At 39.3% G+C, this 27,629-nt stretch overlaps 1 long non-coding RNA gene across 2 annotated transcripts in view; it reads right to left on the bottom strand.

The window, feature by feature from the left end:
* Positions 1–3,453: 3,453 nt before the first annotated feature.
* Positions 3,454–27,629, bottom strand: part of LOC105747605 (uncharacterized) — a 36,499-nt gene continuing 12,323 nt past the window's right edge. For both annotated transcript variants that reach the window (XR_009185968.2, XR_009185967.2), the window contains 2 exons: positions 4,812–4,975; positions 3,454–3,802 (listed from right to left, as the gene is read on the bottom strand). This is a non-coding gene — a long non-coding RNA (uncharacterized lncRNA). The remainder of the gene's footprint in view (positions 3,803–4,811; positions 4,976–27,629) is intronic.

Below are 27,629 nucleotides of genomic sequence, written 5' to 3'. Positions count from 1 at the left end.
GGACTCAGATTCCAGTTCTTTTCACAAGATTTTCATGCTACTTTACTGGAATTGTAGTTGGTGTTGGGGTTTAAGATATATTTAGGGGATTTGAATCTCTGGACTGACAATATGATAGCCACGCCCTGAACCTCAACAGACTTCAACTCCTACACTCTGATTTATTGGACTTACCCCACTCAGCTAACATGGAGTTGAAGAATGTCAACCACCACACCACACCAAGCCTAGAGTGCCTATAACTGAAAGCAGGAGGATTGCATCCAGTATCCATGTGGAATCTAAGCCCACTCTTGACATAGATGTGCAATGGAAACAACCAATCCAATGTCCACAGAGAAAATGTGGCATTGGTGTGGGAAGGGTGCCATGGTGGCCATGGGTGCGGGAAATGGGAGGAAGATGAGATGTGGAGGTATTTTCAGGACTTGGAGTTGTCCTGGGTGGTGCTTCACGGACAATTACGGGACATTGTAGATCCCCCCAGGGCCCACTGGATAGAACGTGGGAGAGTGTGGGCTATGATGTAGACCATTAAATATGAGGTGCAGCGATGCCCAGAGATGTACTTACCAAATGCAATGGATGTGTCATGATGATGGGAGAGAGTGTTGCTGTGGGGGGAGTGGGGGGTGGGGGCGGTGGGGTTGAAGGGGACTTCATATTTTTTGAATGTAATATTTTTTTAAAAAAATGAATAAAAAAATAAAATAAAACGCATTCACCAAATGCAATGAATAAGCCGCAATGATGAAAGAGGTTGTCATTGTGGAAGGAGTCAGGTGGGGGTGGGGTACACGGGAACCTTTTATATTTTGTTATGTAACAATCACAAAGATCTATGTATCTTCAAAAAATTACAATTAAAAACATGATGGGGGTGGATGGTGGGGAGTGGGGTATATGGAACCCTTATGTATTTAATGTAATGTTTTGTGTGATCTATTAACTTCAAAAAAAGATAATTAAAAAATAAAATAAAATAAAAAAAAGGAAAAAAAAAAAAGGAGACATTACTACATCTGCATAAACACCAAACCAGTAGTCTAAACAGGAGAATGGAAGATGCCATCTGGTAACCAAAATGATGCGTTCCTAGATGCCTTCGATGTTCCAACATTAGCTTGGATTTTAAGTCTCTAAGAAATGAGTGCAACTTTCCAAGACACACACATATATATAGTCCCATCAATCTTCAATAATTTCTGAACTATCCCTAAATATCTAATTTAATTCCTGTAGCACTATTTTTTATTTAATTTTATTAAAAAAATTTTTAAAGCTACATAGAGCACAAAAAATGTTACATTAAAAAATATGAGGTTCCCACATACCCCACACACCCCACACACACACTCCTCCCACTTCGACAACTTCTTTCATCACTGTGGCACATTCAACGCATTTGGTGAATACATCTTGCTGCGTCAGCTCACCGTGTATGCGATGCCACTCCTGGGCAGGCTGCACTTTTTTCAGGCTGGGTGGCTCTCCTTATGGGGGGCGTGGAGCTCCCTACGCAGGGGACACCTCTGCATGGCACGGCACTCCTTGCACACATCAGCACTGCGCATGGGCCAGCTCCACACAGGTCAAGGAGGCCCGGGGTTTGAACCTCGGACCTCCCATGTGGTAGGCGGATGCCCTATCCATTGGGCCAAGTCCGCTTCCCTTTGATGTCTTCTTGATGGCAATTTTCTTGTTATTACTGTGTATTATTTGTTGGATAAATTAGTTAACCCTTCAAGAAACAGCAACATTTTAACATGATTAAAAACCAAATAAATACATTTTATAGCAATTATGGTAAGCAAACTTTTAAAAAGTTATTAACTAGAGTTAATTAGTTAACTCACTTTTAAAACTGCACCTTAAATTTGAATATATAATACATTTACATGGTTTAAAATTCAATACAAAAGACTAAACACAATAGAAGATTTCTGCTTGTCCCCACACTTGTCCCCAGTCACTCAATTCTCCTTTCCAGAGGCAACTAATTCTAAGTCAGTTTTCTGTGTATCCTATCCATCTTTCCAGAGATAGAAGAATTTGTATTAAATCTAGTAAAAAAGAAATGAAAAGAGCAAAAAGGTGATATAGGAGAGACTTTTCAATGGTATGCCACAGCCAATTTAAACATCAGTAAATCATTATAAATATACCTATTTCATATTTTTCACCAGCAAAATATAATTTCAGGACATTACTGCTTGCAAAAGATTCTATATAACACTGGACATTGACTTTTAAGTGGACAATACTAAACAACAGAATACAATAGTGTTCATTCACTTAATTGCTTGTATGTGCATTTTGCAGCTAACATGCCCTGTAGGCACACACACTGCACAGGAGTCAGACAGGCACTTTTCTTTATGGTTCAAGCCAGTAGCTGGTAACATCAGCCCTTAAAAATGTCCAAATAAATTATTTCATTCATACGGCATAGCAAAGAATTGAGTCTCAAACACATGCTAATTCAAATACTTGAGCAGATCCAAAGTTTTGTGAGAAAAATACGGGCCAAATAACCATGTCTGGTGATGTCTGTCTAGTCTAATTCCACAGCAAAGTGAAGTGGAATTTATGTGGATAAAAATATAAAGTCTGACTGTGAAGCTTTTTTTTTTTAAAGGAGTAATGTACCTTTATTTTTCAATATCAATATTTAAACTATAATAAAAACTCCGTGAAAGGGTGCATAGTTTTGCAAAAATTCTATTGGGAAGACAAAATTTTGAGGATCACTGTCGTAAGCTATAAATACACGAATCCCAGCCACTTCAACTTCTGAGGGGACGTTGAGATCTTCACTCTGGTCTATAAAGGGGAGGAGCTACTGATGGGGAGGGTGAGATTGGGGAACCTGGGCAGAATCAGAGCAGTGATGAGGCCTCTACTTGATTTGGTCAAATAATGATCCTCTCCTGGTGGTTGGGTCTATTTTACTGTTCTGCCCAAGTTTGGCTTAAACCAGTTTACAGCTCCTTACAAGGTAGACAGAGAACCAGGAAGCCAATGAAGCGCAGGGACTTTCAACTTCCAACCTGAACTACCCCCAAGTGACCCGAGCTGTTCAGCTATGCATCATGGCTCAGAACAGCCGGTCTCTCCTGGTGGGGCTTTCTTTGCTTTCTCCTTTTCTCTTCCCCACTGTCTGTAAGCCTATTTGAGAACACATGGGCATTGTTGGGTCCTGCTGATTTCATTCAAATTTAAAATAATTACTAAATACAAAGTAGAGAAACTTTAGATTGGTCTGCCATAGGTGAGGAATCTTATTCTATTAAGGATATTTTTTCTACTTTTGGGAGGCTGCATTCTCTCCTCAGGTGGATGTGGGGGGGCATGGGACTTGTTTTGCAGCAAAGATGCTGAATTTAGTTCTCTTTCATTTTGAGGACAATCTCAAATGCTAATGAAACATGAACCATTTCCATGCACGGTGACTAATTTCATTTAATTTTATTTTTTGAGGGTATTCTTACACCATTTTAATCATCATCACCATGTTCCAGGTTCTACATTGGTGTTTGAGTCAGTCTCTGAGCAGCTGGCCATTTCTCAGCAGCTGTAACTCTAGAGATGCAGCAAATGGTTTGGAGGTCTTTGAAGCTCACTCTACAGTTGTTATTTGGAATGGAGCAGAGTCTGTTGGTCTTAGTCTACTGTAATGGTTGACACTATTGGCTCGTCTCACTCTCTTCTGCCTTCTTGAAGTAGTTTTATCTTAATGAGAGGACATTATTCTTGAATTCATGTGAAGTAGCCTTTTTACCCACTGGTCTATCGACAGCACCTGATAGGGTAACAAGGTAAGACCAGAAGGGCATTAGGTTGAGGGAAGGGATTGGGAGCTGTACGAGAAGGAGGGCAGTTGAGAAGGAGGTTTATACCAGGCAAAGGCAGGATATCTGGCTGTGGGGGAGAAGGTTAAAAAGGTTGGGGAGGGCAAGTGGATCTGGCTCAACTGACAGAGTGTCTGCCTACCACATGGGAGGTCCAGAGTTCAAACCCAGGGGCTCCTGACCCATGTGGTGAGCTGGCCCATGTGCAGAGCTAATGTATGCAAGGAGTGTCATGCCACGCAAGAGTGTCCCCCGTATAGAGGAGCCTCACGCACAAGGAGCATGCCCCGCAAGGAGAGCCACCCTGCGCGAGAAAAGTGCAGACTGCCCAGGAGTGGTACTGCACACATGGAGAGCTGCTGCAGCAAGATGATGTCTCTTTTTGTTAAGAGACACCGATTCCTGGTGTCGCTGACAAGAATACAAGTGGACACAGAAGAACACACAGTGAATGGACACGGAGAGCAGACAACTGGTTGGGGTGGGGGGAGGGGAGAGAAAAAAATAAAAAATAAATCTTAAAAAAAAAAAGGGTTGGGTGAATGGGGACACAGAGGAGGAGCTTTGGGAGGGTCATGTGATCTTGCCACAGTCTCCTGAAGATTGAAAGGGGGTATTTCTCTTCTTCCAACTTTTGGTGCTTGTGGTCCCCTAAGTGTGCTAGGTTCCCATGGTTTCCTGATGGCTTTTGCCAAGTCCCCAAATTGGCTATCCTAAGGGTCCTATTCTCCTTATATATACCTCTCTCAGGACAATGAGAAGTCACACCCCATCGGCTTTGTTGTTTGGTTAGCAAGGCACTCCTACAGGCAATGGTGGCTATGGGAAACAAAGACCTCACAAACCACCTCTCCTGACACCTCCCTGGGGTTGGAAAGGGTGAGGTAAAGACACTGGGGAGGCCAAGATGCTCTGGTTGGAAATAGTCAACATTTCTTTAGCATCACTAATGGGTCTTACCAAAATGACCTGCCACTCCTTCTCATCTTCCCATGTTCAATTCTGGTGCACACATGCAGAGAGGGGATGTTTTCTCCAAGACATTCTCCATGGCTACCCCTATTTGATGGATCATTCTATTATTTCCCACTCTTCACCATGACCTGGTATTTTGGATGTTTTACCTAAAATCAGCAAGATATAAAGATAACAGACTGAAATGAAAAACGTAGGAATTAAGGAAATCACAGAATAATGCTTGAGGCAGGGTGCCCTTCATTGTCAGTTCAGCCAAGAAGGCTTTGAAATATAACTCCTAACAAGGAATGTGGTGGGGGAAGGCACAGGGAAAGCACTCAGCATATTAAGATTAGGGTTACGCATTAACCAGAAATAACTGCAAATATTTATGAAATAAGATCAAGTTTAAGATCATATACGGATGTTCCAGGAAGATCACATTAGAGTAGGCAGGAAGGGTTCAACTCTCTCATGCAAAACCAATGGAGAAAGGACCAAAAGCTGCCTGAGGGACATGCTTTGGGTGTTGCAGACCAGGACAGTGCTGTGCATCTCCCAGGAGGGTGAGGGGCAGAGAGACAAATAACTGGAAACAACAAATGTGAGTTACTAAACCCCCATGGTGGCTAGGAATGGCTCCCATCTCCCGCACTTAAGACATTGAGCCTGGATAAAACCCTGGCTCACTGCAGTTGATTGAGAGGGGAACAGACATGATGCCTGTCAGCATGTTATAAGGGAAGAGGGAAGGTGAATTTCATCAGTGAATTCATCAGTGAATTTGGCTAGCAGAGGCTGCTTTGAATCTCATTTCTGACCGGACCAGAATCACTGGCAAGTATACCTTGAAAGAGACATTTCCATGGAAAGATATACTGACGAGTGCCATCTGCTGGCTTGCCAGGAAATTGCAAGGAAATTGCAAGGAGAAAAATTGTTTTCAAGTCTCTTTTTAGCCCCACCCCTGGGAGAAAATCCACACCTCATTAGTGAGTCCCTGGACTGATTTTGCTAACTTAAGTTGGGCAATTTTAAAGACACAGAATAAGTTAAAAAAAGAGAAAGAAGCGCTGTGAAGAAAAGAAAAGAAAAATGCAAGGCAAGAGAGAGAAATCAAACATCATCAACATATTCAAATGCCTAGACATCAGCAAAAAATAAATACAAGTCATACTAGGAAAACAGGAAGAGATGACCAACCCAAAGGAACAAACCAAATATCCTGATAAGATACAGAATTTAAGACAACTAATCAATGATAATCACTCAAGTCTCCTAAACTAATTCAAACAATTGAAGGAAAATATGATTAAAGAGATAAAGGATATTAAGACAACACTGGGTGAGCACAAAGAACAATTTAAAAGACTGCAAAGAAAAGTAACAGAGCATATAGGAATGAAAGACATGATGGATGAGATTAAAAATATATTGGATGTAGCTCAAGCAGTTGGGTGCCCTCCTACCACATGGGAGGTTCTGGGGTTGGTTCCCGGTGCCTTCTAAAGAAGAAGAGAAAGACTGCAAGCTGGCGCAACAGGCTGGTATGGGAAGCTGACGCAACAAGATAATGCAATAGGATGATGCAACAAGGAGACACAATGAAGAAACACAATGAAAGACATAACAAGCAGGGAGGGTACATGGCTCCCTTCCACATGGGAGGTCCCAGGTTCAGTTCCTAGTGACTCCTAGAAGACAAGCAAACAGAGAGTACACAACAGACAGAGAGAGAAGACAGTGAGTGCAAACAACAAGAGGGGGGAGAAAAAGAATTACATTTAAAAATAGATATATTAGAGGTTTGGGAGCAGATGTGGCTCAAGCTGTTGAGCACCCACTTCTCACATAGGAGGCCCCAGATTTGGTTCCCAGTGCCTTCTGAAATAGCAAAAATGAACAATAAGCAAAACAAAGGAAAAAAACCAACTCAGGGAAGCCAATGTGGTTCAGAGGTTGAGTGCTGGCTTCCCACATACAAGATCCTGAGTTCAATCCCAAGCCTCTAGTACCTCAAAAAAAAAAATATATATATATATGTATATATATATATATAAATATAAGAGGTATATAACAGCAGATTTCAATTGCTTGAAGATAGAATTAGTGATTTCAAGCACAGAACATATGAACTGGAAAAGACAGGAGAACGAAGAGAAAAGAATGGAAAAAATGGAATAGGGTCTCAGGGAACTGAATGACAAATCAAAATGCACAAACATATGCATTATCAGTGTCCCAGAGGAGAAGGGGAAGGGGCAAAAAGAATATTTGAGGAAATAATGATCAAAAAACTTCCCAACCCTTATGAAAGACACAAATATCAATACCCAAGGTCAATACAACCCAAACAGAATAAATTTGAATAAACCTACCCTGAGACACCTACTAATCAGAATGACAAATATCAGAGAGGATTCTGAAAGCAGCAAGAAGAAAGCAAAGCATGACATACATGGGAACCTCAGTAAGAGGAAGTGAAGGTTCCACATCAGAAACCATGGAGGCAAGATGAAAGTGGCATGATGTATTTAACTTACTGAAAGAGAAAAATTGCCAGCCAAGAATTCTGTATCCAGCAAAACTGTCCTTCAAAAATGAGGGTGAATTTAAAGTCTTCACAGACAAACAAAAACTAAGAGAGCATGCTACCAAAAGACCAGAATTACAAGAGATACTAGAGGGAGTGCTATAGCCTGAAAGGAAAAAACAGGGGCAAAAGACTTGGAGAAGAATGTAGAAATGAAGATTATTGGGAAGGGTAAATTAAAGGGTAAAAAGACTGACAATAATAAGATATGACAATGGAAAGCCCAAGGATAAAATGGATGAAGTAAGTAGCACACGTAAGAGACCACAAGTAAAGAGAATGCAACAGATATCAAAATTGCCCAAAGATGAAAAGCCTAGGACCCACATGGTTTCACAGGTGAATTCTACCAATCATTCCAAGGTGATCTAATACCAATCTTGCTCAAGCTCTTCCAAAAATCTGAGCTGCAAAGAATGCTACCAAACTCATTCTTTGAAGCCAACATCACTCTAATACCAAAACCAGATAAAGATACTATGAAAAAAATTACAGACCAATATCTCTAGTGAATATAGATGCAAAAATCCTCAACAAAATACTTGTAAACCAAATCCAAAAGCTCATTAAAAAATTAAATATCATGATCAAGTGGGTTTATCCCAGGTATGCATGGGTGATTCAACACAAGAAAATCAATTAGTGTAATAAATTACATTAATAAATTAAAGAAGAAAAATGACATGAATCTCTTGATTGATGCAGAAAAGGCATTTGACAAAATACAGAACCCTTTCTTGATAAAAACAATCCAAAAGATAGGAATAGGAGGAAGTTTTGGTAAAATGCATATATGAAAAACCTACAGCTGGCATTGTACCTAACAGTGAAATACTGAAAGCTTTCCTGCTGAGATCAGGAACAAGACAAGGACGCCAACTGCCACCACTGTTATTCAATATTTGTGCTAGAAGTTCTAGCTAGAGCAATTAGGCTAGGTAAAGAAATAAAAAGTACCCAAATAGGAAAGGAAAAAGTAAAGCTTTTACTGATGATATGATCTTATATCTAGAAAATCCTGAAAAATCCACAACAAAGCTACTAGAATAGATGAATTCAGCAAAGTGGTGGGATACAATATTAATATGCAAAAATCAATAGCATTTCTATACACTATTGATAAACAATCTAAGGAAGAAGTAAGAAAAAACATCCATTTATAATAGCAAGTAAAAGAGTAAAATATTTATAAAGAAACTTAACCAAGGACATAAAGGACCTGTATTCAGAAAACTATAAAATACTGCTCAAAGAAGCTTTAAATAAATGGAAGGACATTCCATGTTCATGGACTGGAAGACTATGTATATATATAAAAAAAAAGAAAACCTAAATAAATGGAAGAACATTACAAGTTCATGGATGGGAAGACTAACTATCATTAAGATGTCAATTAAACTCAAACTGATTTAAGATTCAATGCAATCCCAATAAAAAATCGCAACAGCCTTTTTTGCAGAAACAGAAATGCTAATTATCAAATTTATTTGGAAGGGTAAGAGGCCCTAAATAGCTAAAAATATATTAAAAGAGAAAAACAAAGTTGAAGGACTCTCACTTCCTGAGTTTATATCTAATTACTTAGCTACAGTGGTAAAAACAGTGTGGTACTGGCATAAAGAGAGAAAGACTGACCAATGGAACTGAATTGAGAATGCAGAAATCTACCCTCACATCTAGAGTCAAGTGATTTTTTAAAAAGATTTATTTATTTTTATTTATTTCTCTCCCCTTCCCCACCCCCCCAGTTGTCTGCTCTCTGTGTCCATTCACTGTGCACTCTTCTATGACCACTTCTATCCTTATCAGCAGCACCCAGAATCTTTTTACTGTGTCATCTTGTTGTGTCAGCTCTCCGTGTGTGCAGCACCATTCTTGGGCAGGCTGCATTTTCTTTCACACTGGGCGGCTCTCCTTACGGGGCGCACTCCTTGCATGTGGGGCTCCCCTATGCGGGGGACACCCCTGCGTGGCAGGGCACTCCTTGCACACATCAGCACTGTGCATGGGCCAGCTCCACACAGGTCAAGGAGGCCCGGGGTTTGAACCACAGACCTCCCATGTGGCAGGTGCATGCCCTATCCATTGGGCCAAGTCCGCTTCCCCCTGGTCAAGTGATTTTTGACAAGGGTGAGAAGTCCTCCCAGCTACACAAGAACAATCTATTTAACAAATGGTGCTGGGAGAACTGGATATCTATATCCAAAAGAAAGAAAGAAGAGCCTTATCTCATACCTTATACAAAAATTAACTCAAAATGGATCAAGAACCTAAATATGAAAGTAACAACCATAAAACTAGAAAAAAATGCAGGAAAAGAATGTCAAGATCTTGTGATAGCTGGTTTTTCTTAAACCTTCCACCCAAAGCACAAGCAACAAAAGAAAAAAATAGATAAATGGAACCTCTTCAAAATTATATACTTTTGTTCCTCAAAGGGCTTTGTCAATAGGGTGAAAAGACAGTTGACTCAATGTGAGAAAATGTTTGGTAATCACATATATGATAAGGATATATATGTGATTTCCATATATAGAGATACTACAACTCAACAATAAAAAGACAAACTACCCAATTAAAAAATTGGAAAAGGACTTGAATATACATTTGTCTAAAGAAGTACAAATGGCAAAAAAAAAAAAAAAAAAACACATGAAAAAAATGTTCAACATCACCAGTGATTAGGAAAATGCATATCAGAACTACAATGAGATATCATTTCACACCTATTAGAATGGCTACTATTAAAAAGACAGAAAACTACAAGTATTGGAGAGGATGTGGAGATATAGGAGAGATTCACAATTGGTGGGAATGTAGAACAGTATAACCACTGCGGAGGACTGTTTGGCAATTCCTAAGAAAGTTGAATATAGACTTGCCATGTGACCTGGCAATACCATTACTAGATAAATACCCAGAAGAACTGAGAGTGGTAACAAACATACATCTGCACACCAATGTTCATAGAGGCATTATTCACAATTTTCAAAAGAGGGGAACAACCCACGTGTCCATCAATTGATGAATGGATAAACCAACTGTGGTGTATACACATGATGGGATGTTATGCAGCTGAAAGGAGAAATGAAGTTGTTAAGCATATGACAATATGAATGAATCTGGAGGACACTATGTTGAATGAAGCAAGCCAGACACAAGAAGACATATACTGTATGACTGCTCTATTATGAACTATTAATAAATATATTGTGTAAACTCTTGGATTTAATAACTGGAATACAGGTTACAGAAAACAGAATGATGTTAGAGAATGTAAAGCTGAGAATTAATCTGTGATAGAAGTGATAAAAAGGTTTTTAAAAAATCTTTTCAAAATGAATTGAAAAGGTGAAAGCACATCATAGTGCTTGTAACTAGCAGAGCTATTATATGAATATGACTTTGATTGAATGGGTAAGTCTAAGGTCATGTATATAACTAGAATGAAATCTAAAAAATGTAACATTGGACTGTATTGCATAGTGAAACCTCAGGTGAAATACAAATATGAGTAATATTGCATGTATAAGGCTGTTTTTACAAATTATAAAGACATAAACTAGAGAGATGGAAACAGAATAGCAGCTATGTATGGCAGGGGAAGCATAGAGAGATTGATAGCTGATAAGTTTTTGTCTGCTTTATTATTATTATTACTATTATTGGAATAATGAAAATGTCTAATAATGATTGAAGTTATGAATGTACACCTATGTGATTATATCCAATACCACTGATGGTACACTTTGGATGGATTTATGCTTTATTAATATGTATCAATAAAATGGATTTGTTAATAAGAGAACATATATATTTCTAGATATTATATGTGAATATATCTTGGATATCAGATGGGAATCTTTGAAAGAACATTAATCTTTAAAGGGACAAAGAGTTTTAACATCAAATTTGGGGGATGACAGACAAGTAGAGACCAGAAGTAAAATCTTCCCATTCTTAAGTTCCCCATGTGCATTGCCCTCTCCCTGTCTGCCAATTCACAGGACCAGAGCTCACTGTTCTCCCCACCTGCACCCCTCTCTTCTACAAATAAGGAATAATAGCAAATCTATAGAGAAAGAAAGTAGGAAATTGAGCAGAGTTGTGTGGAAATCAGGATTTTGGCAGGGAAAGGGATAAAAGACATTAATTGTGGGAAATAAAGGGAGAAGAGTTTAATTAGGAGATGAGAAAACATCCACAGGGTCACTCTTTTATGGCCCTTAATATTCCTCTGAATTATCCACCCAAGCAACTGATCCTTAGCTTCACATACGCCTTTCTGTCAGTCCCTAGACTTGCAACCCTGCTGGTCACTGCCTAGAACTATAGGTAGAGTCTCCACAAGAAGCTATCCCCCACAGTAGTACCAAATAATAAGCTAGAGTGCCCTCTCTTCATCATTTGCACCATTACACACAGAACTGTACAAGGATATTACTGTGTTAAAGAGGAAGAAAAGTTAAACTGCATGTGAACATCATATTTCCCTTAGTCCTAGGGAAAAAAACGTAAGGTAAACCCTTCACAAGTTTAATGTTCCTTCAACAAGTCTTTTTGTGGACTCCCCCAGTTCCTATTAATAACAGCCTAGATTCTTAGGTTGTTCCCACCATGCTGTAATGCAGACAATTCTCCGTTATCTTATCTAGTGGGTAACCACTGGATAATAACAGGCACATAGACACACCCCTACGTCCCAAGAACAAACATTATTTCTCAGAAGGAAGAATAGTCTAAGCCTGTTAGTAAGAAAAATATTTTCCAATCGGTTTTTTAAACTGTAGGACTACCTCTCTGCCTGCAATTAACACTCCATATTATTAAGCAGCATGTTTGCCTTTTCTTTTTCTCCTTTCCCTTCCCCCACCAATTTGTAGTCTTTGAAACCACAGACATATTGATTGCTGAGCCAAATAATCCTTCTTCCAAAATCTTATTATGAAAAATTTCAAGCATACAAATGAGTTAAAAAATGAACCACCACTTAAACATGTTGCTATATCTGGTGAACTGTTTAAAAATAACTTGCAGCCATTATTAACATTTCAATTGTAAATACTTTATTTAGAACCTCCTGAGAGCCTCCGTGTTGCTCAAATGTGGCCAGTCTCAAAGCCAAACTCAGCATGTAAATGCGTTGCCTTCCCCCCAGTGTGGGACATGACTCCTGGGGATTAGCCTCCCTGGTGCCGAGAGATGACTACCAAGTACCAGCTGATGATGTGACTAGAAAAGGACCTTGAATAAAAGGGTCAACTCAGACCAGCAGAATATCTCAGTTGACATATAACACCAGGAGTTAAAAATGTTTTTTGACCTGAATCAAGGGGGAAATGGAAAGGACAAATGAGTTTATATGGCTATGAGTCTCCAAAAAAGAGCCAGGACATTAGCAGAGGGGTCGCCCTTATGCACATCTCAGCAGAGTCCCAGAGACAGATAAAGTAGATACAATCCCTTCTTCTGAGGGCTAGAGACCTACAGGTTCTATGGTCATGGCAGATGGAGTTCAGAGCCATGTCAGTTGGCCCTTCCTTGGAGTTTGTGTTTCTGTGTGATGGAGCTGGACTCAGATGTGATCTCTTTTCATAAGCCTTTCCTGTTACTTTACTAGAATTGTAGTTGGTGCTGGGGTTTAATATATACCCAGGGGATCTGAATCTCTGGACTGACCATATGATAGCCAGGCCCTGAGCCTCAAAAGACTTCAACTCCTACACTCTGGTTTTTTGGACTTACCCCACTCAGCTAACATTGAGTTGAAGAAGGTCAACCACCACACCATGGAGCCAAGAGTGCCTACAATTGAAAGCAGGAGGATTGCATCCAGCATCCATGTGGAATCTAAGCCCCCTCTTGATATAGATGTGGAGTGGACACAACCAATCCAAGGTCCACAGGATGGAGGAATAGAATATGGATTAGAGTGCACTTACTGATATTCTATTCATGAACTATTGTGATTAGTAATCGAAGAAAATGTGGCATTGGTGTGGAGAAAGTGGCCAAGATGGCTGCTGGGTGTGGGGAATGGGAGGAAGAGATGAGATGTGGAGGCGTTTTCGGGACTTGGAGCTGTCCTGGGTGGTGCTGCACGGACAATTACCAGATGTTGTATGTCCTCCCACGGCCAATGGATGGAACGTCGGAGAGTGTGGGCTATGATGTGGACCATTGACCATGAGGTGCAACAATGGTCAGAGATGTATTCACCAAATGCAATGAATGTCTCATGATAATGGAGGAGAATCCTCCTATGGGAGGAGGAGTGGGTTGGGGGGGTTATATGGGGACCTCATATTTTTTTAATGTAATATTAAAAAAATGAATAAAGACAAAAAAATACTTTATTTAGCCTGCATCTCCCAAGAATAAGGACATTTTTTATATAACCTCATACTATTATCTCATCCAGGAAAATTAACAAATAATGCTCTGTCATAATCCAGTTTTTATACATATTTTTACAATTGTCCTAACAAATGCTTTTTATAGTAGTTTTTTTTCTTTTCTTCTTATTTCTCCCCTCTCTCCCTCTGTTGTCTGCTTTCTGTATCCTTTCGCTGTGTGTTCTTCTGTGTCTGTTGTATTCTCTTTAGGTGGTTCTGGCAACTCATTCTGGGACCTTCTGGAGTGGGAGAGAAGAGATCATTCTCTTGTTCCACCTTGGCTCCCTAGTTCACTGCATCTTATATGGTCTCTTCTGTGTCTCTTTTTTTGTTGTTGCATCATCTTGCTGCATCAGTTCTTCATGTGGGTGGCATCATTCTTGGGTGGGCTGCACTCCTTGTGCGGGAAGCACCTCTGAGTGGGGTGACACTCCTTGTGCAGGACAGCACTCCACATGGGCCAGTTGGCCACACGGGCCATGAGGCCCTGGGTATTGAACCTTGGACCTCCTATATGGTAGGTGGAAGCTCTACCAGTTGAGCCACATCTGCTTCCTTGTTTTGTTTTGTTTTTAAATTTCTGTAACCAGGATGTAATCAAGGTTCATACATTGCATTTGCCTATTCTTCTGCTTTAATCTCTTAATCTAGAACCATCCACAGCAGATTGTATCTTCCAAAGAGAGCCATAACTACAATTTCCCACCCACATACTCTTCTACATTAAGGCCTTGAAATTGTCCCATCAGGAAGTGATATTTTCTTCTGCCCCCCTTGAGTCTGGGTTAGTTTGTCACTTGCTTGTAATCAATAAAGTGTGGTGGAAGTGATGCAAAGTGACTTCTGAGGCAAAGGCAGAAAAGGCCAAGCAGTTTTGTTTGGTTTCCTTGGAACACTCACTCTCAGGATGCTCCCTCACAGAACCTGTGAGAAGCCTAAGCCAATTGCTCTGATTGATAAATTCCAGTTAGGGCCAGCCTTGGAGTCATCAAAGCCCAGGCATCAGGCATGTGAGCGAAGAACACACCTTGGAACTGCATCCTCCAAGTTCAGCTACTCCAGCTCCCAGCTATTTAAGTCTTCTCGGCTGAGGGACCAGTAATCTTTAAGCAGTTGCAAGCCATTCCCTCACCCTGTTTATATCCCTTACCCACAGAATTCTTGAGCATAATGAAGGGATTGTTTTATTATGGTCCTAAATTTGAGATAGTTTGTTAAGCTGCAAAAGATAAACAGAAAAGAGTCTCTTTTTTTTCTCATGCCATTTACTTTTTTTTTTTTACAGGATCAAATCAGATGTGTTATAGAATAATCCACATTCTTGATTTTCCTTGCGATGACATTTAAGGTAGTCATTTCCTTAAATACACAAAAACCTTGGAGAAACTTTGAAATTATTCTCATCAAGGTTATTTTCTTGCCAGGCTTGGGTTAATGTAGGGGTGGGAGTCTGAGGGGTACAAAGATAAATCAGATATAGTCACTTTGCTCAGATGCTCAAAAGGTAGAATGGGAAGAAATGAAACCAACTGACCTTAACTCTAACATTGTTATTCAGTGATTTCACAGGTTCACTTGTTTTCCTCTCCACCTCACCATCTATCTGGATTTCCCTTCTTCCATATTTGCTCCCCACCAATTACTCACACAATATTAGAACCATCTTTAATAAATGTAAATTAGATCCCCTTGCCTCTCCCCTAATTAAAACTCATTGTTGGCTTCCAAGGACATTTGGACTCACCCCCCAGTTTGTTTTTTTTTAAGATTTATTTATTTAATTTCTCTCCCATTCACCTCCCTGTTGTTTGCTCTCTGTGTCCATTCACTGCGTGTTCTTCTGTGTCTGCTTGCATTCTTGTCAGCAGCACTGGGAATCTGTGTTAGCTCTCTGTGTGTGCGGCACCACTCCTGGGCAGGCTATGCTTTGTTCATGCAGGGTGGCTCTACTTGCAGGGCACACTCCTTGCGCTTGGGGCTCTTCTGTGTGGGTGGACACCCCTGTGTGGCATGGCACTCCTTGTGCACATCAGCTCTGTGCATGCACCAGCTCACCACATGAGTCAGGAGGTCCTGTGTTTGAACCCTGGATCTCCCATGTGGGAGATGGATGCTCTACCAGTTGAACCAAATCCGCTTCCCACCTTCCAGTTTTGAACAGGGCTTGGCCTTGCTTACCTATACAACCTCAACTTGTATTCACTAAATCCTAGGTATACAAGTGTTTGTTCAGTCATACACAAATATTTCTGGAGTGTTTATTATGTAACATACATTGCTTTAGACAAAAGAGAAAAATCTTGTCTTCATGGAATTTAAGGTTTTATTCCTTGAACAAGTCCAGATCCTTCCTGCCTCAGGGCTTTGCACAAGCTATTCTCTCTGTCTATGTTTTTATTTTCCTTTCCTGACTGTTCTATTTACAGTAGCTTCTAATACTCCCACTGTAGAATACTGTTTATTCCCTTCATAAGTGGTATTAGGGGTTATCGAGTTATTTCTATTATTTGTTTTCCTTTTTGTGTGTGTAATATCTCTATCCTACAAGGCCAGGATCATCATGTTTAGTTCACCACTGTATACTTAATATATAGCACACTGACTACAGCACATGGTAGGAGTGTGATACACATTTGCTAAAAGAATGAAGATACTGGATATATTTTTATTGAAACATTCATTGATGACAAAATTGTTTGACTAGCCTATTTATATACTTTTAGCAAAAGACAGAAAATGCCCTGATCTGTGATTTATGGGCTGCCAGACTGCCTATCCAACCTATCTTGAGCTTGGAAAGTGGAGCCATCTGAGACCCTGAATGTAAAAACTTTAATTCTGAAAGACTCCACTGTTATCCCCAACATCTTCATATGGTACCTGTTTTTATAATAACCTAAGCAAACATAAACTTTTTGCTTCAAATATTTATCAGCTACAATCATATGATTTTATTTTATTTTTTAAAGATTTTATTTTTTATTTCTCTCCCTTCCCTGGACCCCCCCACCCCCCAGTTGTCTGCTGTGTCCATTCGCTGTATTTTTCTTCTGTGACCGCTTCTATCCTTATCAGCGACACCAGGTATCTGCATTTCTTTTTGTCGTGTCGTCTTGTTGGGTCAGCTCTCCGTGTGTGCAGCACCATTCCTGGGCAGGCTGCACTTTCTTTCGCGCTGGGCGGCTCTCTTTATGGGGCACGCTCCTTGTGCGTGGGGCTCTGCTATGCAGGGGACACCCCTGCGTGGCAGGGCACACCCCTGCATGGCAGGGCACTCCTTGCGCGCATCAGCAATGTGCATGGGACAGCTCCACACGGGTCAAGGAGGCCCGGGATTTGAACCATGGACCTCCCATGTGGTAGGCGGACGCCCAATCCATTGGGCCAAGTCCACTTCCCTATAGTCATATGATTTTAACTAAGAGGTGAGAGAAAAAATATTCATGTACTAAACTGGTCAAACAGTTTTTGAGTCTATTAGAGTCCAAAGGGGACAAGGGTGTAGTTAAATGAACAGAGCAAAAACATTGTTAGAGAGCCATCATGAAGGCAGAGAAAAAGGGGCTCCTTACTAAGAGGTGTTTCTGTGCAGCAACAGACATTATGTTCTTGGCCAAGTTACTGTTGGTCACCAACCGCTGTGTTGGCCACAAAAGGGGACGAAATTAAAGAGGATAGATGAATTCTTATAAATCCAGTCCTGTTACAGGAAAACAACTCAAAGCATAAGCCTTACTAATAAAAGGTCAACAGCATGTTTATTATCCTCATCTGTGTAAATTCCCCTTGGTTCCATTAACAAATTATGCAACACAAAGCAACATGTACAACTTCCAGACTAGATGTAAGAAACAAAGATTATAACATAAAGGGTGTATTTTTACATATGGCCAGTACTCTATGACAAGGTAAACTGTCTAATGCAGTTATAACCTATTAGGTTTCCATATGACATTTTGTTTGAAGAAAGGGTTGTATTACTTTTTTTAGTCTAAGAACTACTTGTCTAAAGGATGGCAAAACTGTTACAAATACATGTGAAATTTTCTTTTAAATAGTAGTATTTTAAAATACTTTGGTTACCTGACATAAACAAAAAACAAAAAACTTATTAAATATTCCATGGCTCACAAAGATCTAAAATGCACAGAGACCTACAATGCACAAAATACATCATACAAAAATATCAAAGAGAAATATATTGCTGGTTTTTGAATTTTGCTGAATGACCTATGTAGCAGTTTGATATCATTGTAGAATTCCAAAAAGAAATATTGGATTACGTTTGTAAACTGATCTTTTCCTCTGGGCATATGAGAGTACATTGGATTCAGAGGGTTACTTGATTAAGTAACTATGTAAACCTTTTGTGCCAGGTGGGGACTCACAGAAAAAAGACATGGCAAAGGACAGAGCTGAAGGGTTCTTAATGTTGGGGTTTTTGATGTTGGAGTTTGATGCTGAAGCCTTAAGCTGGAGCCCCAGGAAACAGGCATACAGAAGAAAGAGAAGCAAGCCCCAGGAAGAGTGGAACCCAGAAAGCCTAAATCCTAGTAGACGTCGGCAGCCATTTGCTCCAACATGTGGAAATAGACTTTGGTGAGGGAAGTAACTTCTGCTTTATGTCCTGGTATCTATAAGGTCCTACCCCAAATAAATACCCTTTATAAAAACCAACCAATTTCTGGTATTTTGCATCAGCACTCCTTTGGCTGACTAATACATCCTACAAACAGATCGCAGCTCCAAAAATGTAATTCTGAATTAAGGGTGCTAGTCTTGGCCTTGAAAATTTTTTTAATCATCCTGTTTTGAACCTCAGGCACATGACTAATGTATGACTTGTATAAAAAGGACTGCTTGTCCTTAATGCTCGAAGATTACATAGCTAAAATAGTGCATGTTTTGCCAATTGTCCTCCCCACACTGATGAGATACAATTATACTGTTCATAGCTATGACTTCTCTTGGTAGGACCCTATTTCTGATTTTAGATCCACTTCTACTTAATGGGATTACATAATACTGTTTTCTTAAATTTAAATTATTTTTCCTAAAACTGATGCATATCACCATGTCTGTTTTGAGCTAAAGGTCAAATATTTCCTAATCCCTTCTTCCTTCGAACATAAAATATACCAGTTATAAATATGAAACAAATTGTTTTCCCACTATAATGGCTCTAAGAAATAGCCTAAGATTTAAGAAATCAAGAAACCTCTTCAAGTTAAAGTAGATTATTGAACACAGAGACTGAACAAGGACAAGACATAAATAATTTGGACTCTTAAACATAAATCAACCTTTCAGTGACTCTCCATCATCTAATTGGGATCTCCAAACTTTTTGGCCAAGCACCATAATATGTGTACATTTATTTATTTACAATTATTTACATCTAATACAGCAATAAGAATTATGCATATCTAACTCCTACACAAGTAGAAATCTTTAAAAGATGAAAGTAAATACAAATAAAAGTAGTAATATTTTCTTTTTGAACCTTGGTGGATTACCTTGGACACTCTGGATTACACACACTTGACCAATAGCAAGGATAAAATCAAACTCATTGGCTTGACACATGAAAGCCTCGATAATCTGCTCTCTGCTTACTCTGCCTGCGTCATCTCTAGTCATCTCCAAAATATCCAGCACTTCAACCAGTCTGAACTATTTGCAGCTTTCCACACGTGCTAAGCTCTTTCTCAGATCAACAACTCTTCACATGCTCTTTCCTATTTCTGGAATGCCCTCATTCTCTTCACTTTGCTTCCTATCAACACATGGTGAACTGCGAATCTTTTTTTTTTTCTTAACTTCTTAATTTTAAGTCAGATTTATTGAGAAATAATTCATATATGCTAAAATTCCCCCTTTTAAGGTGTATAATTTAATGAGTTTTGATAAATGTATACAGTTTGGTAAACAGAATCACAATTGAGATAAAGAAAATTTCCATCCCTCCAAATTTTCCTCACGCCCCTTTATAGTCAATACCTTTCTCCCATCTCTCTTTCCCTGGAAGCCACTACCCCTATAATTTTGCCCTTTCCAAGATGATGAATAAATGGAATTCCCAACTATTTTTTTGAAATTCAGTTCAAATATCATCTCCTTTGGGAAGCCTGAATTGACTGCTGAAAGCAGCATGAAGTATATTCTCTGTGTCCACAGCACCTTGTTCATATCTCTACTACTGCATTCTGTTTATATATATATATACATATATATATATGTTAAGCTAAACCAGTATTTGATCATTTTTGTACTACAAAAACAAAGCAATTTCATGTGGTTTAACTTAATATTTCACTAGACCACAATCCATAGCTTAACGTGTTTAATATAGGATTCTTGAAATTAAGAAAAGGCTTACTATAACATCACAGATTCTATGTTCAGATTTTCCTTTTCAAGAATGGGGTAAAGATAAGTATTCACTTGATGACCTCCCTAAGAATAACCATTTGTTAAAATTTCATCGGTTTTATGTAGTTTACTAGTATTTTAAACTATTTTCTCTTGCTTTTGTTTCTGTATGTGTGGTAAAATAACTTCAAAAGAAATACTCATTAAAAAAAAAAGAGGAAAAGCAGGAGGAAGCTACTTAAATACTGTGTAACCAACATCACAGTATTTCACAATTGCACTTTCAAAATACGTTTACATTTTTCAAACAAGAAATATAAGTAGTCATAAATAGGAACACAAATAGGAGAGCTAAATAAAGAAATTGGTTGTGCAAACTAAATACCGCATTTTAAAATTCAGATAATTAATAAGAGCAAAGGTAAATCTCATTCAATAATTTCAAGTCTAAGGTTATGTATATTACTAGAAAGAAAGTTAAAAAAGGTAACATGACTGTATAGCATAATGAAACTTCATGTGAAATATGAATATGGGTGATATTGTATATGTAAGACAATTTTTTACAAAATATAAATACAAGTATGCTAGAGAAGGAAACAGAATAGCAGCTATGTATGGCAGGGGAAGTATAGAGAGACTGAGAGGTGATGAGTTTAGTTTGTTTTTTCGTTTATTATTATTATTATAGGAATAATGAAAATGATCTAAAAATGACCGAAGTGATGAATGCACAACTATGTGACTATACTGAACACCACTGATTGCACATTTTGGATGGATTTATGGTTTATTAATATATATCAATAAAACTGACTTGTTAAAAAAACAAATAAATTAGAGAGATGGGAGTACTAATAGAATAGCAGTTATGTATGGTAAGGGAAGGATATAGAGATTGAGAAGTGACTGTTATGGGGTAGAGTTTTTGTTATTTTTGGGGGGAGTACTGAAAATACCCTCATATTGATTGAAATGATGAAAGCACAACTCTGTGATTACACTAAATACACTGATTGTACACTTTGGATGGATGTATGCTTTATGAATACATTTGAATAAAATAGATTTTTTTTTAAATGCTAAAAAAAATTTCAGCTCAAATATCATCTTCCCTGGGATGATTTTCCTGACTTCTCCAGCTGGAGTTATTGATCTGTTTTTGTATTTTTCACAGCACATAATTTATGCTACCACTGCATTATTTTATTTTATTTATTTTTTAAAGTTTTATACTTATTCCTCCCTCCTTGGCGCTCGCACTCATTGTCTACTCTCAGTGTCCATTTGCTGCATGTTCTTCTGTGTCTGCTTGTCTTCTGTTTAGGAGGCACTGGGAACTGATCCTGGGACCTTCCAACGTGGGAGAGAGATACTCAATTGCTTGAGCCACCTCAGCTCCCTGGTTTGTTGTGTCTCTCATTGTCTTTCCTCTGTGTCTCTTTTTTGTTGCATCACCCTGTTGCATCAGCTCTCCATGCAGGCCAGCTCTCTGCGTGGGCCAGCTTGTCTTTACCAGGAAGCAATGGGAAATGAGTCCAGGTAGACAACAGCCCAATCACCTGAGCCATATCTACTTTCCCCATTGCATTACTTTAATAAGTAGTATGAGAACTCATCTCTTGATGTTTCTGTTTTCTCAATAATACTGTCAATTATATTGTCACACAGTGCTGGGTAAACTACAGGCAGTCAATACTGTTTGTTGTATGAATAATGAGTATGATGTGGGATCAGAGTCTTGAAAAACAAAACACCATGGGAAGGATTATTTGGAAACAGATCTTATGATTACAGTGTAAGATTCAGCTCCATGAGGAGAGAAACAATGTTTTCCTTGCCTACTGACATATTTCTAGCATTCAGCCTAGTGCCTGGCACCATGTGGGTACTTAATAAGAATCTTTTAACTAAATAAATACTTGATGCTTATGGGAAGCTAGAAAAATAATAATATAATAATTACTTGAACATAAACTAAAGGGAATCCATACACAGGTTGGAAGAGAAGCAACTGTAGCATAGTGGTAGTACAACAAAGAATAGAGAAATTGTAGAAAATAATAACATCATTAATTAGAAAAAAAAAAATCCAGGGGAACAGATATAGCTCAAGTGGTTGAACACCTGCTTCCCACATATGAGGTCAGGTTCGATCCCTGATACCTCCTAAAAACAAACAAACAAATAAACAAAAAAACCCAACTCTCATTGGGAGTAGATGTAGCCCGGTGTTTGAGCACCTGCTTCCCATGTATGAGGTCCTGGATCCTTTCCCCAGTACCTACTAAAAAAAAAAATCCAAATGTCACTATAAGTATGACAGATTATTTGGTGGAGGGACAGGCAATGTAAATTGAGGTAAATATGATTTACATATTCAATTAGTCATATACTGGTCAAAAACTGAGTCTGTCAACAGAAATAAAAATAATGTTCTTCATATCTGAAAAAAATATCATTCACCACTAATTTAAGTATTTGTTTTTTCTGTTGAATGCCTTTTTCGGGGCATCAGAAGTGTTTAATCACAAAACTGAGTTATTTATTTACATATTATGACTGCAAACCTGTAGATAATCACTGAATCCTTTTACTTGGCATCATGATCAAACAATATTTAAGAGTACCTGGCTGTCTTTAAAACCTGTGCCTGTGTGCTGACAGTTCACTGTAAAGTTGAAGAGACTGGCTGTCCGACATCATTTAGACATTTGACCTAGATCAAGGTGATTAGCACAACACACTGGCAGTACTTGTAAACTCAGATTGCAAGATTAAGAGCCACCCAAATTTACAAAAACTTAACACACAGAAAGCATACACTCTTTGCGTTGCTCTCTGACTTGTCCATCTACGTCGGTCAATTTGGATTTGGCAACCCCTGACCCCCAGTTTCATGTCTTGATAGTCAAAGTTCACAGGTATCCCATTTAAGGGCTCCTTTTTCTGTCCTCTTTTGCTAAGAGATGGAAACCTCTCATTGAAATTAGTCTGGAACTTGGGATTTTCCACCTAATGAAATCAAATACAGGGCTAAAACAGGGAAAGGAGTAGGATTAAAATCCTAAGAATAACAATTGCAATGTAAAGAGATTTACTCATTGTTTGGATTAGATTTAAAGTTAACTAAAAATGTGGTTGTTTCTTTAATGGTCCTTTAGGTTTTTTTCCTTTTACTTTGTTATTTGGTCCTTTAGTTCAGATGTTTTAATTATACATCTATTCTTCAATTTAAATGGTACAGAAGTAATTATCAATCTGTGGAGACTCAAGAAGTACATACAGCACTTGAATCTGAGGTAAATGTATGATTGGATTATCAGCCTGCTGTTACTCAAGGATGCTGTACATATGTAAGACACACAAGCTATTGAAAGTTGAATTTTTAAAACTAAAATAATGAAACCATACTTTTGTGACATAATAGTTTTGTAATATTCTGTCTATACTGGCATGTGCAGTATTTGCACAAAATCGCACTCTTCTAACGGGGGTCACCCTCCTCTCAGAACCTGTTATTTCACTATATAGCTGCTTCAGGATGTTCAGGTTACCTAGACATTTCCTGGGCAACTTAACTATAAAATGCCTGTAGAAGCTTAAGCCACTGTTTATATACCTTTCCCCTACCTTACTCTTACTCCCCTAGAGACTGCTGGCCTATTCTCCTCTTTTTTTTCAAGAGTTATTTTTATTTATTTCTCCCTCCCCTTGTTTGTGCTTGTTGTGTCCATTCATTGTGCACTTTGTGTCTGCTCGTCTTCTCTTTAGGAGGCACTGGGAACCAAACCCAGAACCTCCCATGAGAGGCATCCAATCACTTGAGCCACCTCTGCTCCTGTTTTGTTATGTCTCTCTTGTGTTTCCTCTTTGTGTCCCCTTGTTGGGTTATCTTGTGTCAGTTCACTGTGCCAGCCTGTCACACCAGCTCACTGTCTTGCTCATCTTCTCCAGGAGGCACCAAGAATTGAACCCTGTATCACCCATGTGGTAGGCAGGCGCTCAAATGGTTGAGCCACATCTGTTTCCCTGGCCTATTCTTTTCTATGAGAAAAAGCACATGTGCCTACCAAGTACCCTAGGAAACACTGCATCTTGTCTGAAAGTATATTTCCTGAATATAACAGAAGACATGATAACTGTTTGGATTTTAAATGTTGATGTTTTAGACTTTTGTTCCCTTGCATAAGACAGGACAAAGGAAGAAAACTGGTTTTTAGTCAGAATGAACATGGAATTCCTGCTTATCTTTGAAAAGTGCCTTGGACAACTTTTCAAAGCTTGGAACTGAAGCAAAATGTCCACTATCTGAAGCTCATATAAGGAACTCAGCAAACATTATCCTTCCATCTATACATGATAGTTGGACAGTGTGGATGAAACTATGAAGCAGAGAGAATAGGTATCTTGGAGGTGATGATTTCCTGCAGAAAGTAGCAGATAAAGGATACGTGGTAAAAGAAATTCAAAAATTGGGTAGAGAGTTGCATTTTCCATCCAGAGAGTCTGAGTCTATTATCTTCCTCCATACCTTAGGTGATACACTTTACCCTCTACCTACAAGTTCTTAGCTAAAATAGTTCTCTCTTCTTGGGGAACTGACTAGAACTACAAAACTTACACTTTTCTTTTTTCAGAATTATATCACTGAACAAAGCTCTTATCATATATCTTACAGGCTTCCCATCCTGTTTAAAAATAGTCTCAAAATGAAATGATATTTGTTACTCTTTCCACATAAAAATTCTGACAGCAAAATTGACCCCAGAAAAGACACTAATGAGTGGCTACTATTTCTATTATTCTTTCCCTTTTACTCTTTCTACCTTCTACTTTCTGCTTTGTGGCTGCTACTGGCTCTCAAATGAAGTCATTAAATAGCGGCCACTCCCCTAATGTACCATTTTCAACTTTTTTTTTTAAGATTTATTTATTTCTCTCCCCTTCTCCCCACCTGCCCCGGTTGTCTGTTCTCTGTGTCTATTTGCTGTGTCTTTTTCTTTGTCCGCTTCTGTTGTTGTCAGCGGCACGGGAATCTGTTTCTTTTTGTTGTGTCATCTTGTTGTGTCAGCTCTCTGTGTGGGCGGCGCCATTCTTAGGCAGGCTGCATTTTCTGTTGCGCTGGGTGGCTCTCCCTATGGGGTGCACTCCTTGCATGTGGGGCTCCCCTATGCGGGGGACACCCCTGCGTGGCAGGGCCCTCCTTGTGCACATCAGCACTGCGTGTGCGCCAGCTCCACACGGGTCAAGGAGGCCCAGGGTTTGAATTGTGGACCTTCCACGTGGTAGACGGACGCCCTAACCACTGGGCCAAGTCCGCTTCCTGATTTTCAACTTTATTTTTTGTTAGTTTCCTCTCTTTCCCTTGAAGTTAAGTACATACACAAACTGAAAAGAAGACTATGCTTGAGCAAGCATTTGGGTCATATCTGTACTACAATGATAATACTGTTTAAGAGGTAAGAATTCAACTTATTTGAAATGTTGATAAGGAAAAAATGAATTGAAAACTTATAATCTTCTCAATAGTTAGTGACCTTTCTTTTTATCCCTTACCCAAATTTCAGGCAGGAAAGGAGGAAGGGTAACTAGACTGAATTCTTCCCTCTTCTTAACCCACTGACTTTAAGGAATATTACTGAAAGTCTCACCCAAAGATTTCCACTGACATCTCAGTGGCCATCCCTAAGAAGTGTAGTATCAGAACTATATCACATGACATCCCTAAGAAAAAGGGAGGCTGGGGAACCTACATTTATTTTAGTTAAGCATACTGCAACTTCAGTGACATTGAGTTTTGGTAGAAAGGAAGAAGAGGAAAACAGATCCTGGACAGGAAACTGACAATCTTTGCACAGGTATGTTGAGTTTGAGATGCTTTTGACACAGATGTGGTAGGTTAGGTCATAAATTCAGAGGGACAGTCAGGATTAGAGATACAAATTGGGCAGCTGTAAGTATGTAGTTTATTGAAGTTATTCACTTTTTTTTTTTATTTGCTAGGGAAAAAATAATGTGAGAAGAAAAAAGGCCCTTGAACTGAAACTGGAGGGCCTCCACCATTTTACAATGTCTGAGAAGAGGAGGAGTCTATAAAATATCATAAGAAGGCACTGATATGATGATTTTGAAATGTATTTCACAGACCTAAGTGAACTAATAAGGCAGATGAATTTAACATAAAATTCTTCCCTAGTATTCCCATACCCATTCATTATTGACTAGCTGAAAAAATTTGTTTGGAGTTTCAGGTTTTTGACATCACTGAAACAGTGATGTGAGCCACTCCAGGGTTCAGTTCCCCAGAGAGTCCAGCAAAAACTGAAAGGATCACCTTTCCCAGAGCTCCAGAAAACAGGTAAGAGGCTGCAGTAACTGGGAGAGCACCAAAACAAGAAAAAGGCAACTTAAGAACAGTAGGGGGAAGCAGATTTGGCTCAATGGATAAAGCATCCGCCTATCACATGGGAGGTCCAGGGTTCAAACCCAGGGCCTCCTGACCCGTGTAGTGAGCTGGCCCATGTGCAGTGCTGATGTGTGCAAGGAGTGCCGCCATGCAGGGGTGTCCCCTGCATAGGGGAGCCCCACATGCAAGGAGTGTGCCCCATAAGGAGAGCCACCCAGCACGAAAAAAGCGCAGCCTGCCCTCAAGTGTTGCCGCACACACGGGGAGCTGCTGCAGCAAGATGATATAACAAAAGCAGACACATATTCTGGGTGCCGCTGACAAGAATACAAGCGGACACAGAACACACAGCGAATGGACAGAGAGAGCAGACAACTGGGGGCGGGGGCAGGGAAAGGAAGAGAAATAAAAATAAATCTTAAAAAAAAAAAGAACAGTAGGAAAGCCTTCTGGTGCTGTTTCTGGCTCTTCCTCTACCACCTCCCTGGCTGGATGTGGAACCAGCCTGTGCTCTCAGTGCAAGTCCCTGGTCCTGTTGTGTAGGGCAAAAAGTAACTCCTATGTGCATACATGCATATATATCTGTACCAATCTATCTGGTGACAGACTAAGGGGCTGAACCAGGACACTCATCTTGGGCTCAGTGTCCAAAACTTGCTGTGCATCCTATACAGAGAAAAAGCTTGTGGGCAGCTAAGTCAGTATAAGAAACAATTACATCATGGTGTCTTGGGGGCAAAGGATAACTGGCTTTAAGACATACAATTGAGTGTCCAGGACTGGGAGGAAAGACTATTTCATAGGGAGAACAGGAGGCATTCAGATCATTGTAAAAGGGAGAATTCCTAAGGCTACAAGTACATGCCCAAGACAAGATATATACTCAGAAAAGATCAGAGGGGCCCCTAAGCTTTGGCCTTAGGCAGTTTTTCAGGTTCACTGTTAGGAAGGATAAGCTCTGAAGGAGAAAACCAGCCAACAAAGAGACTATGTGCAAAGACTGTGAAGGCATTTTTTGTTTGCTTGTTTTTGTTAGCTCCTGCCATTCGAGG

The sequence above is a fragment of the Dasypus novemcinctus genome, chromosome 5 (assembly GCF_030445035.2).
Source record: "Dasypus novemcinctus isolate mDasNov1 chromosome 5, mDasNov1.1.hap2, whole genome shotgun sequence".
Classification (NCBI taxonomy): domain Eukaryota; kingdom Metazoa; phylum Chordata; class Mammalia; order Cingulata; family Dasypodidae; genus Dasypus; species Dasypus novemcinctus.
The sequence above is the reverse complement of the archived record's forward strand: the minus strand, read 5'-3'. Positions and strand labels throughout refer to the sequence as shown.